Source organism: Vigna angularis, chromosome 2 (genome assembly GCF_016808095.1).
Source record: "Vigna angularis cultivar LongXiaoDou No.4 chromosome 2, ASM1680809v1, whole genome shotgun sequence".
NCBI classification, from domain to species: domain Eukaryota; kingdom Viridiplantae; phylum Streptophyta; class Magnoliopsida; order Fabales; family Fabaceae; genus Vigna; species Vigna angularis.
The window spans coordinates 2,074,595-2,086,900 of NC_068971.1; positions in this window are offsets into that span (position 1 = coordinate 2,074,595).

Sequence of the window (12,306 nt, forward strand, 5' to 3'; positions counted from 1 at the left end):
TTATTCTGTTACCAATTTTTGGTTTCGTTGATGGTAAAACTTCATTAGCTGTTACTGAATTATTTTTTCCACGTGAATGATCCCATCGGTAAGCATAAAAAGTTGCATGACAACGTTAACCAAAGCAGTTATTTCAACTTAATCTGTATGGTATAGCTCCATGTTAGTTTATGAGGATGCAAATATACTTGGTGAAATCTCACTATCCTAATAGGTGTCTCCGAGAAGATGATGAATATGAATTGAAAGAATAGACATTTGATATTTTTGAAGAAGTATCAACAAATGGTAAGAGTCATTTTGTTTCATCTCTCAGCAATAAGTAATCATGTTCAAGTTCAATTCTTTTTCTTTTAAATCTTCTATAGAGATCCTATTTTTGAATGTACATTTGTTTTCGATTCAAGTGTTTTCCTTTCTTTGATTTCATATTCATTTTAGTTCAACACAACTACTTCATACTCAAATACAACATAACATCATCCTAATTCAATTTAATTCAAATATATACAAATTCATTTCAATGCTCAACGAAAACCAAATATAGTAAAACTAAGAAATTCATAGGTTTTTTCTTCATAACAATTAAAGTAGAATGAATTTATTAACTCTCCTTAGTTCATTATTGTATTTCAACCTACAACATTAACACGTTCGATTAGAGTTAAAAATCTACTTCTAAAAAGTCTAAATATATAAAAAATATTCAAAATAATATAATATCAAAATCAAATAATAATTTTGATGAATCATATTGTCAGAATCTAAATTTTAACTCAGACTTAGAAAAACAATAAAAATATATATTAAAGAGCAGGAATAAACTTTGTAAAAAATCTTAACGAGATAAAAGAATCCTTATTACATCACACATTCATTGATGCTATTTGATCAAGGAAAAAAAAAGTAACTCTAAAAATAGTCAGAAAAATTTAAATAAAACAGTTAGAATAGATGACGGTAACTTTATAAATAAATAGTTAAATAATTAAAGATATAGTTCATACACTCAACATAAAATAAAATTTTAACTATATTTATTCTATAAAAGAAACATCTCAATCAAACAAAAAATTAGGTTTCACACAAAAGTAAAGATTTTTTTATTTATAAATTCAAATATAACAAATAGTTAGCTTATATTAATTAAAAATTTTGGTTAATATTATTCAATATCACTAGTTTTAATGATTTTTTTTTTACTAAAACTTAATATTACATGTAACATTCCAAAAATATATCGTAAAACTATATAATATAGAATCATCACATATATAATAATATAGAACATTCATCCAGCTATAATATAAAGTATTATCTTTCACAGTTATCTCAAAATAATCATATCTCAAAATAACCATAGAATTTAAAACTTTATATACAGACAGACTGCTACAAAACTATATACAATACTAAAAACAACTAGTCTAAGTTGTCGCGTCATCTTCATCCAAGGCCTGCTCCAGAGACACTCCATCTCCCTCTGCTCACACCCATAGGATGATCATTACAGAAGAAAGAATACCAATACATACAAAACACAAACACACAATAGGGTAAGCTAGTTTAAACAAGATTAATCATATATTCATTTACTAAGTTTCATACAATCATACATATTCATTCACATCACATAAACTCTTCATACATGACACTACACTGACTTTGATTGTCCGGACTTAGAATGATTGCCGAGCTATGGCGGGTCGTGCACTCGTGGTGGCTTCTACTGCTTTGCAAAGTCATTGTCAATGGGTTTCACCCTACCACACTCACGAAGTTAGTCCGTTATCACTCACCTTGAATCATACTGGAAGCACCCAAGACTAGGACCTCCTGCTACTCCTCACGACATGGATCAATCTTCTCTACTTGAGAATGAAAGACCATTGGAGTTTTAGGATAACCCCCAAGACTGAGCTCCTACATTCATTCTAAACATACTTGAATCTCAACAAGAGATTTCACTTTGGATCACAACATTGGGCATCACCACGTAACCTCTCCGTGAGGATCATGAAATTACGTCCATTAACCATACTTTGAAATCACATACTTTCACTTTAGAACATAACTCATGACAATAACCAATTATGTAATGTAATACAAACTTAAACATACTTCATATTGCACTCAACAATTCATTTAAATCAACTTAAGACTAAAAGAAAAGAGTGACCTAAACCCGGACCATTCGCATAGCGCACACATTCGCAGAGCGAATCCAGAAGTTTCTCGCACAACGACCTAACTCGCTGTGCGAATCCTCAAAAAGAGACCCACTCCTCATAACCATTTGCACAACGATTAAACTCGCTATGCGAATAAACTCCTAATTGTATCATACCCTAAACCCCTCGCATAGCGCCCCAAATCGTTATGCGAGAGCTCTAGGCAGTGGCTTAGACTCCCTAAACACTCGCAGAGCGCACCTATTCGTTATTCGAATAAAATTGCCAGTAGTCCCAGACCCCACCGAGTCGCATAGCGCCTTGATTCGCGATGCGGATCATTAAACAGAGAGCAACCCTCTCAAACCATTCGCGCAACGTGTCTATTCGCTGTGCGAATGCCCTGATAGAGAGCATATCGCTAGGGTGACTCATTGTGCGAATCCATTCGCACAGAGAGTTTGCATAATCTGCGGAACAAAATTCTGCAGAAATATGCAACTCAATCACCAAATACCAATTCTATTTATTTTTCCCAACTTCAAACAGCCTCAGATTGTTTTATAAACCTAATTAGACTTGTCTAAGTGATTCTAAACCTTCCTAACATCAATCTAAAGTGTTTATGAACCAATTCCTACTCTAAAACATCAAATTCATCAACTTAGGGACCCAAATCCCAATCTACCACTTTAAACCTGTTTTTGACCATTTTGATGACTCAAACAAGTCACATATAATTTACTTAAACTGCCCCAACAAACCAAATGAGCCATTGACCTCTAGTTCTCAATTTCACTACCTCAGTTCCTCTAAAATGACCCAAAACACTACCCAATTCACTTAACTTACTATCATGACTATTATAACAGATTACAGTCATCTAACATACTCAATTGCAGTGTACATCACATCCAAAATCAGTTCACAAACATCATTCCACAATTTCACAGTTTACATTATAATACATACAATTACATCTACTCAAAACCTAAAATGTGACCCGAACAACATAATAACACATAATTCAGCATACACATGTCATACAACTAATTTAAAGAAAGTGTCTAGCTCCCCTTACCTTAGAGATAAACTGCCAAGCTTACAAAATCACTCCAACAGTACCTTGCACCGCAATGAAACTCAACAGAAACCTACAACTCACCAATTGGTGATAGAGAACAGCTCTTAGAGCTTGAATTGAACTATGAACTTAAGATGAAAACTACAAGACACATGCAACAGAAGAATTTGCATGATCCCGACTCAAGAACATGATGTGAAAAGGGGGAAAACAACTTACCATCTAGAATCAAGAAATTGATCGGTCAGTTGTGTAGCCCTCTACGCTGTGAACGTCTGGGCACCTCCTCATCGTCAATTAGACACCTCAATAGAGAGAAATTCTAGAAAGATGTCAGAGAACTCGGAGGAATAGTGTTTTAGAAAGATTAATTGTATTTAGATAATGAACCGAGCTTTAGAAAGTTCTATTTATATTATAAAATTATTTTAAAATAAAATTGTTCGTTTTATTATTCTAATACACCGATCTATCTTAATACTTTATTTTCTAGGTTCTTACGTTACAAACAAAAACAGATTTTGAAAATAAAATGCAATTAAATAAAAAGTATTTTATGAATGAATGATATCATTTAATATGATATAATTAATTAGATATATTTATATTTAGGTTTAATCATTCACTAAGTCCCTATTTTCGCATGGAATCTCAATTTCGTCCCTTTCTTTCTATAAATCTCAATTGGGTCCCAATTTTATGAAAATTGCAACAAATCGATCCTTTCCGTTAAATAGTGTCAAACGGCGTTAAAAAAATTGATGAGTGAATTCTGAGATGACGAACGAGCGCTCGTCCAGCAGCGAACGAGCGCTCGTCCAGCAGCGAACGAGCGCTCGACCACCGAACGAACGGTCGTCCAGTGTGGAACGAACGGTTGTCCACCAGAGAACGGACGCTCGTCGACCTCTTACTGCTGGACAATCGTTCGTTCCACACTGGACGACCGTTCGTTCGGTGGTCGAGCGCTCGTTCGCTGCTGGACGAGCGTGCGTTCGCTGCTGGACGAGCGCTCGTTCGCTGCTGGACGAGCGCTCGTTCGTCATCTCAGAATTCACTCATCAATTTTTTTAACGCCGTCCAGCCAAATTAACGGAAAGGATCGATTTGTTGCAATTTTCATAAAATTGGGACCCAATTGAGATTTTCAGAAAGAAAGGGACGAAATTGAGATTTCATGCGAAAATAGGAACTTAGTGAATGATTAAACCTTATATTTAAGTCTATTACACGTGATATTTCTTTTACTATATTTAGTTCAAAATAGTAGGTGGTAAGAGTGTGGTAGCGGAAAGAGCACATTTGACGTGATATTTCTTTTACTATATTTCCACATACGATTTTATTACTTTGATAATAAGAATTATAATAATACAATCTAATTTTAATCATATCTCATTATATAATAATTTGATTATTTTATTATTATTATATATAAAATATTATTAAAAAAATCGTACAAATGAATCACTCGACTATTTCTAATAACAGTTAGAAGAAACTAAAACTGTTAAATACTTTATCTAACTTTCTATTTTCTTGTGACGTAGAATTTTAATTAGTTCTGGTTTGTTACAAACTTTTCAAAAATATTTTTCACATTTTATTTTGATTGAAATTTTAAACAAACACACTTGAAAACATTTAGCAGTAAAGATGTTTGAATAATTTGTTTCATCTGAACAAAGTTTAAAAAAAAACGAACTCTAATATATGTCTTGTTAATGAATTAGTGCAAAACATCGTATATTTTCATATTATTAAATTTATTCAAAATTTAATTTACAATTTCTGGTAAAGTATTTTTTTTACAATGTTATATGTCATAATAATATCAAATATTAACTAAAATCATGGGTTTTATTTCGATAAGTTTTACAAAAGAAATTGACAAAAATAGTTGAAAATAATTTTGTTTAAAAATCACAAATTATCTTATAACTTTACCATCAAACACCTTTAATTTTTATTTGCATACGTATATGATAAGACGAGTTAAAATAAAATTTGTATTCATCGTAATATATATGTTTCATATGCTTATGGATCAGAATTATAGTTCAAGAAATATAACTTCGAAGAGATGTAAATTATAATAAAATGTGTAAATTATTGTAAACTATTATATTTAACTTTTACTGAAAAAATATAATTTTCCTTTACTTAAATACATCCAACACCAATGTATTTTAATATTTTTTAGATGATACATATGTATATTATTTCTTAATATAATTATTAGCTGCACAAGTTATTACAGTGAAATAATTATATTCAGTATAGGAAACAATAATTAATAGAATTAATGAGATATTATTATAAGAAAAATTTTGTATTATAAGAACAAATATTTTCTTCGATGCAGAATTACAAATTCATTAATATTTCGAGAATATACCAAAAATTCATTAATAATTTAGTTAGAAAGGACATGAAAAAGTGTTTCTTTTACAATGCATTGCTACCTAAATTTTTCTTAAAGAAGATTTGGTTATGATGATTGTTTATATGGGACTCTTAAATGGAAAGAGGAGTTTGGAGGAAATATTTGATGAGAGAAATGACCTAGTGGAAGAACTCATAAACCATTCATTATTGTTAGAGCGTGATACAATTCTAAGAATGCAAGGTCTAGGGAAGAAAATGGCCTGAAATATCTTGAAGGAGAGTGACACTAACACTATGTTAAAATGCAATGAATATATCATAAACATATAGGACATACGGAAATGCTTAATTGATTTAAAAACAATTTTTCTTGCTAACAATACTATAGAAGAAACTCCAAAGAACATGTCTCTTAGTTGTCTACGCTTGTCCACCATGCTTTTATTTGACAATTCAATAATAGGCCATATTCCAAAAAAAATTTTCACATACATGAATCCTCTAACAAGACTTCGTTTATCATAAAAGCATAACTTAACATGTTTGTCTCGTTCTTTGTCAAACATGATGTCTTTCACTTATTTGATGTTCCATGAATGTTCAAAATTAAATGATATACCTTGTCTTTCTACATTTGAGTGTCGAACTATGTGTTTTAGAGATTGTAAAAAATTGTCACATGTCCTTTTGAGAGACCTTCTGAAATTATTACTAGACTGCAATAATCATTGGGTATGCTTATGTGATGCTTTGTCATCATACGATACTTCTACCTTCGAGGTAAATTGCATTGGTGATTGGACAAAACTAACGAGCTTGTTTTGTTCATCTTGTTTCTTGTGCACCAATGTTTGAAACTTTCAATCTTTGCAGTTTGATTATTTGGAAAATTTAACCTCCGAGAGGCATGTTCTTTCCTCTCAAAATCTTGTATTTCTACTAACGTCATAGAGTAGAGATTTTGATTACATGAAGGTTAGTGCGACACCTTCAAAATCTGAAAAGTTTAATCGTATGACGTTGTGATTTCATGGAACAGATAATTGCAATGACTTATGATGATAACGATAAAAATGATGATGATGAAGATGAGGATGAAGAAAAAGACGAAGACGAAAATGAAGAGGAAGATGATGAAGGCAAACATGATAATAGTAACAAAAGTAGACTTTATAAGTTGACCTGTTTGAAAGTAATATGTTTACCACAATAGAAGATGTTGTGCGAGAGAACTTTAATTTGTAAATTTGGATTGGAATCATTCGTATTTGATTGTCCAAAATTATGTGAACCTATAATATGCACTATGAAATTGTTTCATGCATTTTTCTTTTATTCTAAGACATAGCTATGATAATTTAGATAGAAAGGACGTGAACAAATATTTATTGTACAATGCATTGCTACCTAATTTTTTCTTTCATTATGATGCTGGTTGATCTCAAACTCTTAAATGGAAAGAGGTTGATGATGAAGATGAAAACGAAAATGAAGATGATGTCGGTGAACATGATGATAGTAACAAATTAGACTTCGTAAGCTGACCTGTTTGAAAGTGATATGTTTACCATAATTGAAGATGGTGTGGGAGGGAATTTTAATTTGTAAATCTGGATTGGAACCATTTAAATTTGATTGTCCGAAATTATGTGAACCTAAAATATGCACGAAATTGTTTCATGCATTTGTCTTTTATTCAATATTATGTTGGTAGAGAATTTGAAGGAAATGTTAAGAAGATGTGGGAGCTTTATTCGAGGCAGTAGAGATTTTTTTATTTGCATATGTGGATTGTGGGAAGTCAGAAAAATATTTCTAGTGTCATATGTTCATAGTGAGATAAAAATATGAAAAACCTTCGAGGATGTCTTTGATAGTATTGTGGAGTTTCATTTAGTCCCACATCACTAAGTATTGTGAGATGTTGCTCTCCATTTAGCTATATAAACAATCCTATGTAAAGCTTAAAAGACACACCAAAATAAATATACTTTCTAGTATAGTATGAACGTAGGCGTACAATATTTAGACATTTGTACGTTAAATCATGTTAAATTCTTGTGTTTATTTTTCTTTCACTTATTTTATTATCTTGTTCCTAACCATTTTATGGATAACTATTTCTCATGATTTCAGCATTTTCAAATTGCAAAAGCACATTGTAGAAAAAATAAAGGTAAGCTTTTGCAGATATGATGATGTGAATAGTAAAGCAATAACTTTGCCATCACATTTGGGAAAAAGAAGAAATACAATACTTATTTTGGATAATATTTGGAAATATATGTAAAAAAGTGGAAAATACAGTACTTATTTCAGATGATATTTGGAAATATATGTTTTCTATGATGATGATGAATGTAAAGAAGATTAAGAGTTGTTTGGACACCTTCGAACTCATTCGAAACTTCCCCCTCAAGTGTGTGATATTACAAGATGTGTTGCAAGTAAATGTGATGGTTTATCACTTGCAATAATTGTGATGGCTCAACCGTGAGTGGGAAAACTAACATCTATGAGTGAAGATATGCCCTGAATAATTTTGACAAATGGGGAATTTTGTGGCGATATACGAAGAAGTGTTAACTTTACTAAGATGTCGCTATGATAATTTAGCAAAAAAGGACATGAAAAAATGTTTCTTGTTTAGTGCATTGTTACCTAAATTTTTTTTGTTAAAGGAGATTTGATGATGATGATTATTGATATGAGACTCTTAAATGGAAAGAGGAGTTTAGAGGAAATATTTGACGAGGGAAATGTATGGATGATTTCATTAAACATGTCATTATTGTTGGAGCATGATTCAATTTTAAGAATGTAAGGTTTGATGAAGAAAATGGCCTGAAATATCTTGAAGGAGAGTGACACTATAACGATGCTAAAATGCAAAGAATATAAGAAAAACGTATCCAACATACGGGAATGATCAATTGCTTTGAAAATAGTTTCTCTTGCTAATAATAATATAGAAGAAATTCCAAAGGACAGTCTCTTAATTGTCCACGCTTGTTCACCTTGCTCTTATTTGACAATACAATTGGACATATTTTAGAACTTTTTTCTTATACTTGAATGCTCTAACAACACTTGGTTTATCATAAAAGCATAACTTAACATGTTTGCCTCGTTCTTTATCGAATGTGATGTTTTTCATTTCTTTGATATTCCATGAATGTTCAAAATTAAATGATATATCTCCACTTGGAGAGCTACAATCATGGTTAAGGTTTCGAATTTTAGGTTATTCCATTGAAGCATTACGGAAAAGTTTGAAAATTCTATAAACTTGAAATGGCTAGATTTGTCCGATTATATCAATTTAGAATTGGTAAGTGAATGTTTTCTCTCTAGTTTGACAAATTTTCAACATTTGAATCTCTGACATTGTTTAGGAGGTATAGAAGTAGAAGATGTAGAGAAGGGATGACAATGTTTGAATGTTTTGCAGAAAGATTTATTGATCACGATAATCTTAATCGTTATGTGCGAGAAATCTTGTACAATGCTAATGGAACTCAAACTTATTTAATTGATTATCTTGATTCGAAGCACAATGGGCATAAGATGCATCTTCGGGGCCGTGAATCTCGACTTTCCACATTTGAGTGTCGAACTGTGTCTTTTATAGATTGTAAAAAGTTGTCACATGTTCTTTCGAGAGACCTTATGAAATTATTACTAAACTACAATAATTAATGGGTATGCTTATGTGATGCTCTGTCATCAAATGATAGTTCTACCTAGGAGATAATTGTTAGATGTTACCTTCGAGGATGTCTTTGATAGTATTGTGAGATTTAATTTAGTCTCACATTGCTAAGTATTGTTAGATGTAGTTTTCTATTTAGCTATATAAGTAATCATATGTCAAGCTTGAAAGATACACCAAAATAAATATACTTTTTAGTGTAGTGTGGACGTAGGCATACAATGTTTAAACATTTGTACGCTAAACCACGTTAAATTCTTATGTATATTTTTCTTTCTCTTATTTCATTATTTTGTTCTTAACCATTTTATGGGTAACTATTTCTCATGATTTCAACATTTTTAAATTGCAGAAAAAATAAAGGAAAGCCTTTGCAGATATGGTGATGTGAATAGTAGAGTAATAACTTTGCCATCAAATTTAGGAAAAAGAAGAAATACAACAATTATTTTGGATGATATTAGGAAATATATCTAAAAAAGGTGGGAATTCTATTTGAAATTGATTTTGCCACAAGTTGGACCCCTTCAAATACATTCGAAACTTCTCTCTCAAGTGTGAGATATTGCAATATGTGTTGTAAGTAAATATGATGGTTTATCATTTGTAATAATTGTGATGCCTTAACCATGAGTAGGAAAACTAGCCTCTATGGGTGGAGATACACCCTGAATAATTTTGACAAATGGGGAATCATAGTGGAGATGCAGGAAGAAATGTTAACTGTTCTAAGACGAAGTTGTGATAATTTAGCTAGAAAGGATGTGAAAAAATATTTCTTGTACAATGCATTGCTACCTAAATATTTTGTTAGAGAATATTTCATTATAATGTTGATTGATGTGGAACTCTTAAATGGAAAAAGAAGTTTGGAGGAAATATTTCACAAGGGAAATGACATAGTTGATGAACTCATAAACCATTCATTATTGGTGAAGCATGATTCAATTCTAAGAATGCAAGGTTTGATGAAGAATATGGCTTGTAATATCTTGAAGGAGAGCGACACTAACATGGTTCTAAAATGCAATAAATATATGAGAAACATATTTGACAAAGGTCAATTGATTTAGCGTCATATATCCATAGTGAGATAAAAAGGTTAAAAACCTTCGAGGATGTCTTTGATAGTATTATGAGGTCTAATTTAGTCCTAAATCTCTAAGTATTGTGAGATGTTGTTCTTCATTTAGCTATATAAGCAATTATATGTAAAACTTGAAAGACACACAAAAATAAATATACTTTCTAATGTAGTATGGACGTAGGCGTACAATATTTAGACATTTGTACGTTAAACCACGTTAAAAATCTTGTGTCTATATTTCTTTTTCTTCTTTTATTATCTTGTTCCTAACCATTTTATGGGTAACTGTTTCTCAGGATTTCAACATCTTCAAATTGCAAAAGCACATTGCAGAAAAAATAAATGTAAGCCTTTGCAGATATGATGATGAGAATAGTAGAGAAATAATTTTGCCATCAAATTTGGGAAAAAGAAGAAATACAATACTTATTTTGGATGATTGTTGAAATATATCACTCTAAAAAAGGAGTTCTTCTTTAATGTTAGTAAAGTGGTCGAACACATTAGAAACTTTCCCCTCAAGTGTGAGATATTACAAGATGTGTTGTAAGTAAATGTGATGGTTTATCACTTGCAATAATTGTGATGGCTCAACCGTGAGTGGGAAAACTAACATCTATGAGTAAAGATTTGCCCTGAATAATTTTGACAAATGGGGAATGGTCGTAGCGACGTAGAAAGAAGTGTTAACTTTACCAAAATGTCGCTATGATAATTTACCAAGAAAGGACATGAAAAAATGTTTCTTTTTTAGTGCATTGCTACCTAAATTTTTTATTAAAGGAGATTGGATTATAATGCTTGTTGATATGAGACTCTTAAATGGAAAGAGGAGTTTGAAGGAAATATTTGACGAGGAAAATGTGTGGATGAATTCATAATAACACAAAATTCAGCATACACATGTCATACAACTAATTTAAAGAAAGTGTTTAGCTCCCCTTACCTCAGAGATAAACTATCCAGCTCACATAATCACTCTAAGAGTACCTTGCACCGCAATGAAACTCAACATAAACCTACAACTCACCAATTGGTGATAGAGAACAACTCTTAGAGCTTGAATTGAACTAGGAACTTAAGATGAAAACTACAGTTCACATGCAACAGAAGAATTTGCATGATCCCGACTCAAGAACATGGTGTGAAAAGGGGGAAAACAGCTTAGCAACTAGAATCAAGAAATTAATCGGTCAGTTGTGTAGCTCTCTATGCCATGAACGTCTGGGCACCTCCTGATCGTCAATCAGACAACTCAATAGAGAGAAGTTCTACAAAGATGTCAGAGCTTTAGAAAGTTCTATTTATATTATAATATTATTTTAAAATAAAATTGTTAATTTCATTATTTTAATACACCAATTTACTCTAATAATTTATTTTCTAGGTTATTACCTTACAAATAAAAACAAATATTGAATATAAACTGCAATTAAAGAAAAAGTATTTTATGAATGAATGATATCATTTACTATGATATAATTAATTAGATTTATTTATATTTAAGTCTATTACACATTATATTTCTTTTACTATATTTAGTTCAATATAGGAGGTGGTAAGAGTGTGGTAGTGGAAAGAGCACACTTGACGTGATATTTCTTTTACTATATTTCCGCATACGATTTAATTACTTTAATAACGAGAACATAATAATACAATCTAATTTTCATCATATCTCATTATATAATAATTTGATTATTTTATTATTATTATATATAAAATAAAAGTAATTATTAAAAAAATCGTACAAATGAAATCACTCGACTATTTCTAATAACAATGAGAAGAAACTAAAACTGTTAAATACTTTATCTAACTTTCTATTTTCTAGTGACGTAGAATTTTAATTAGTTCTTGTTTG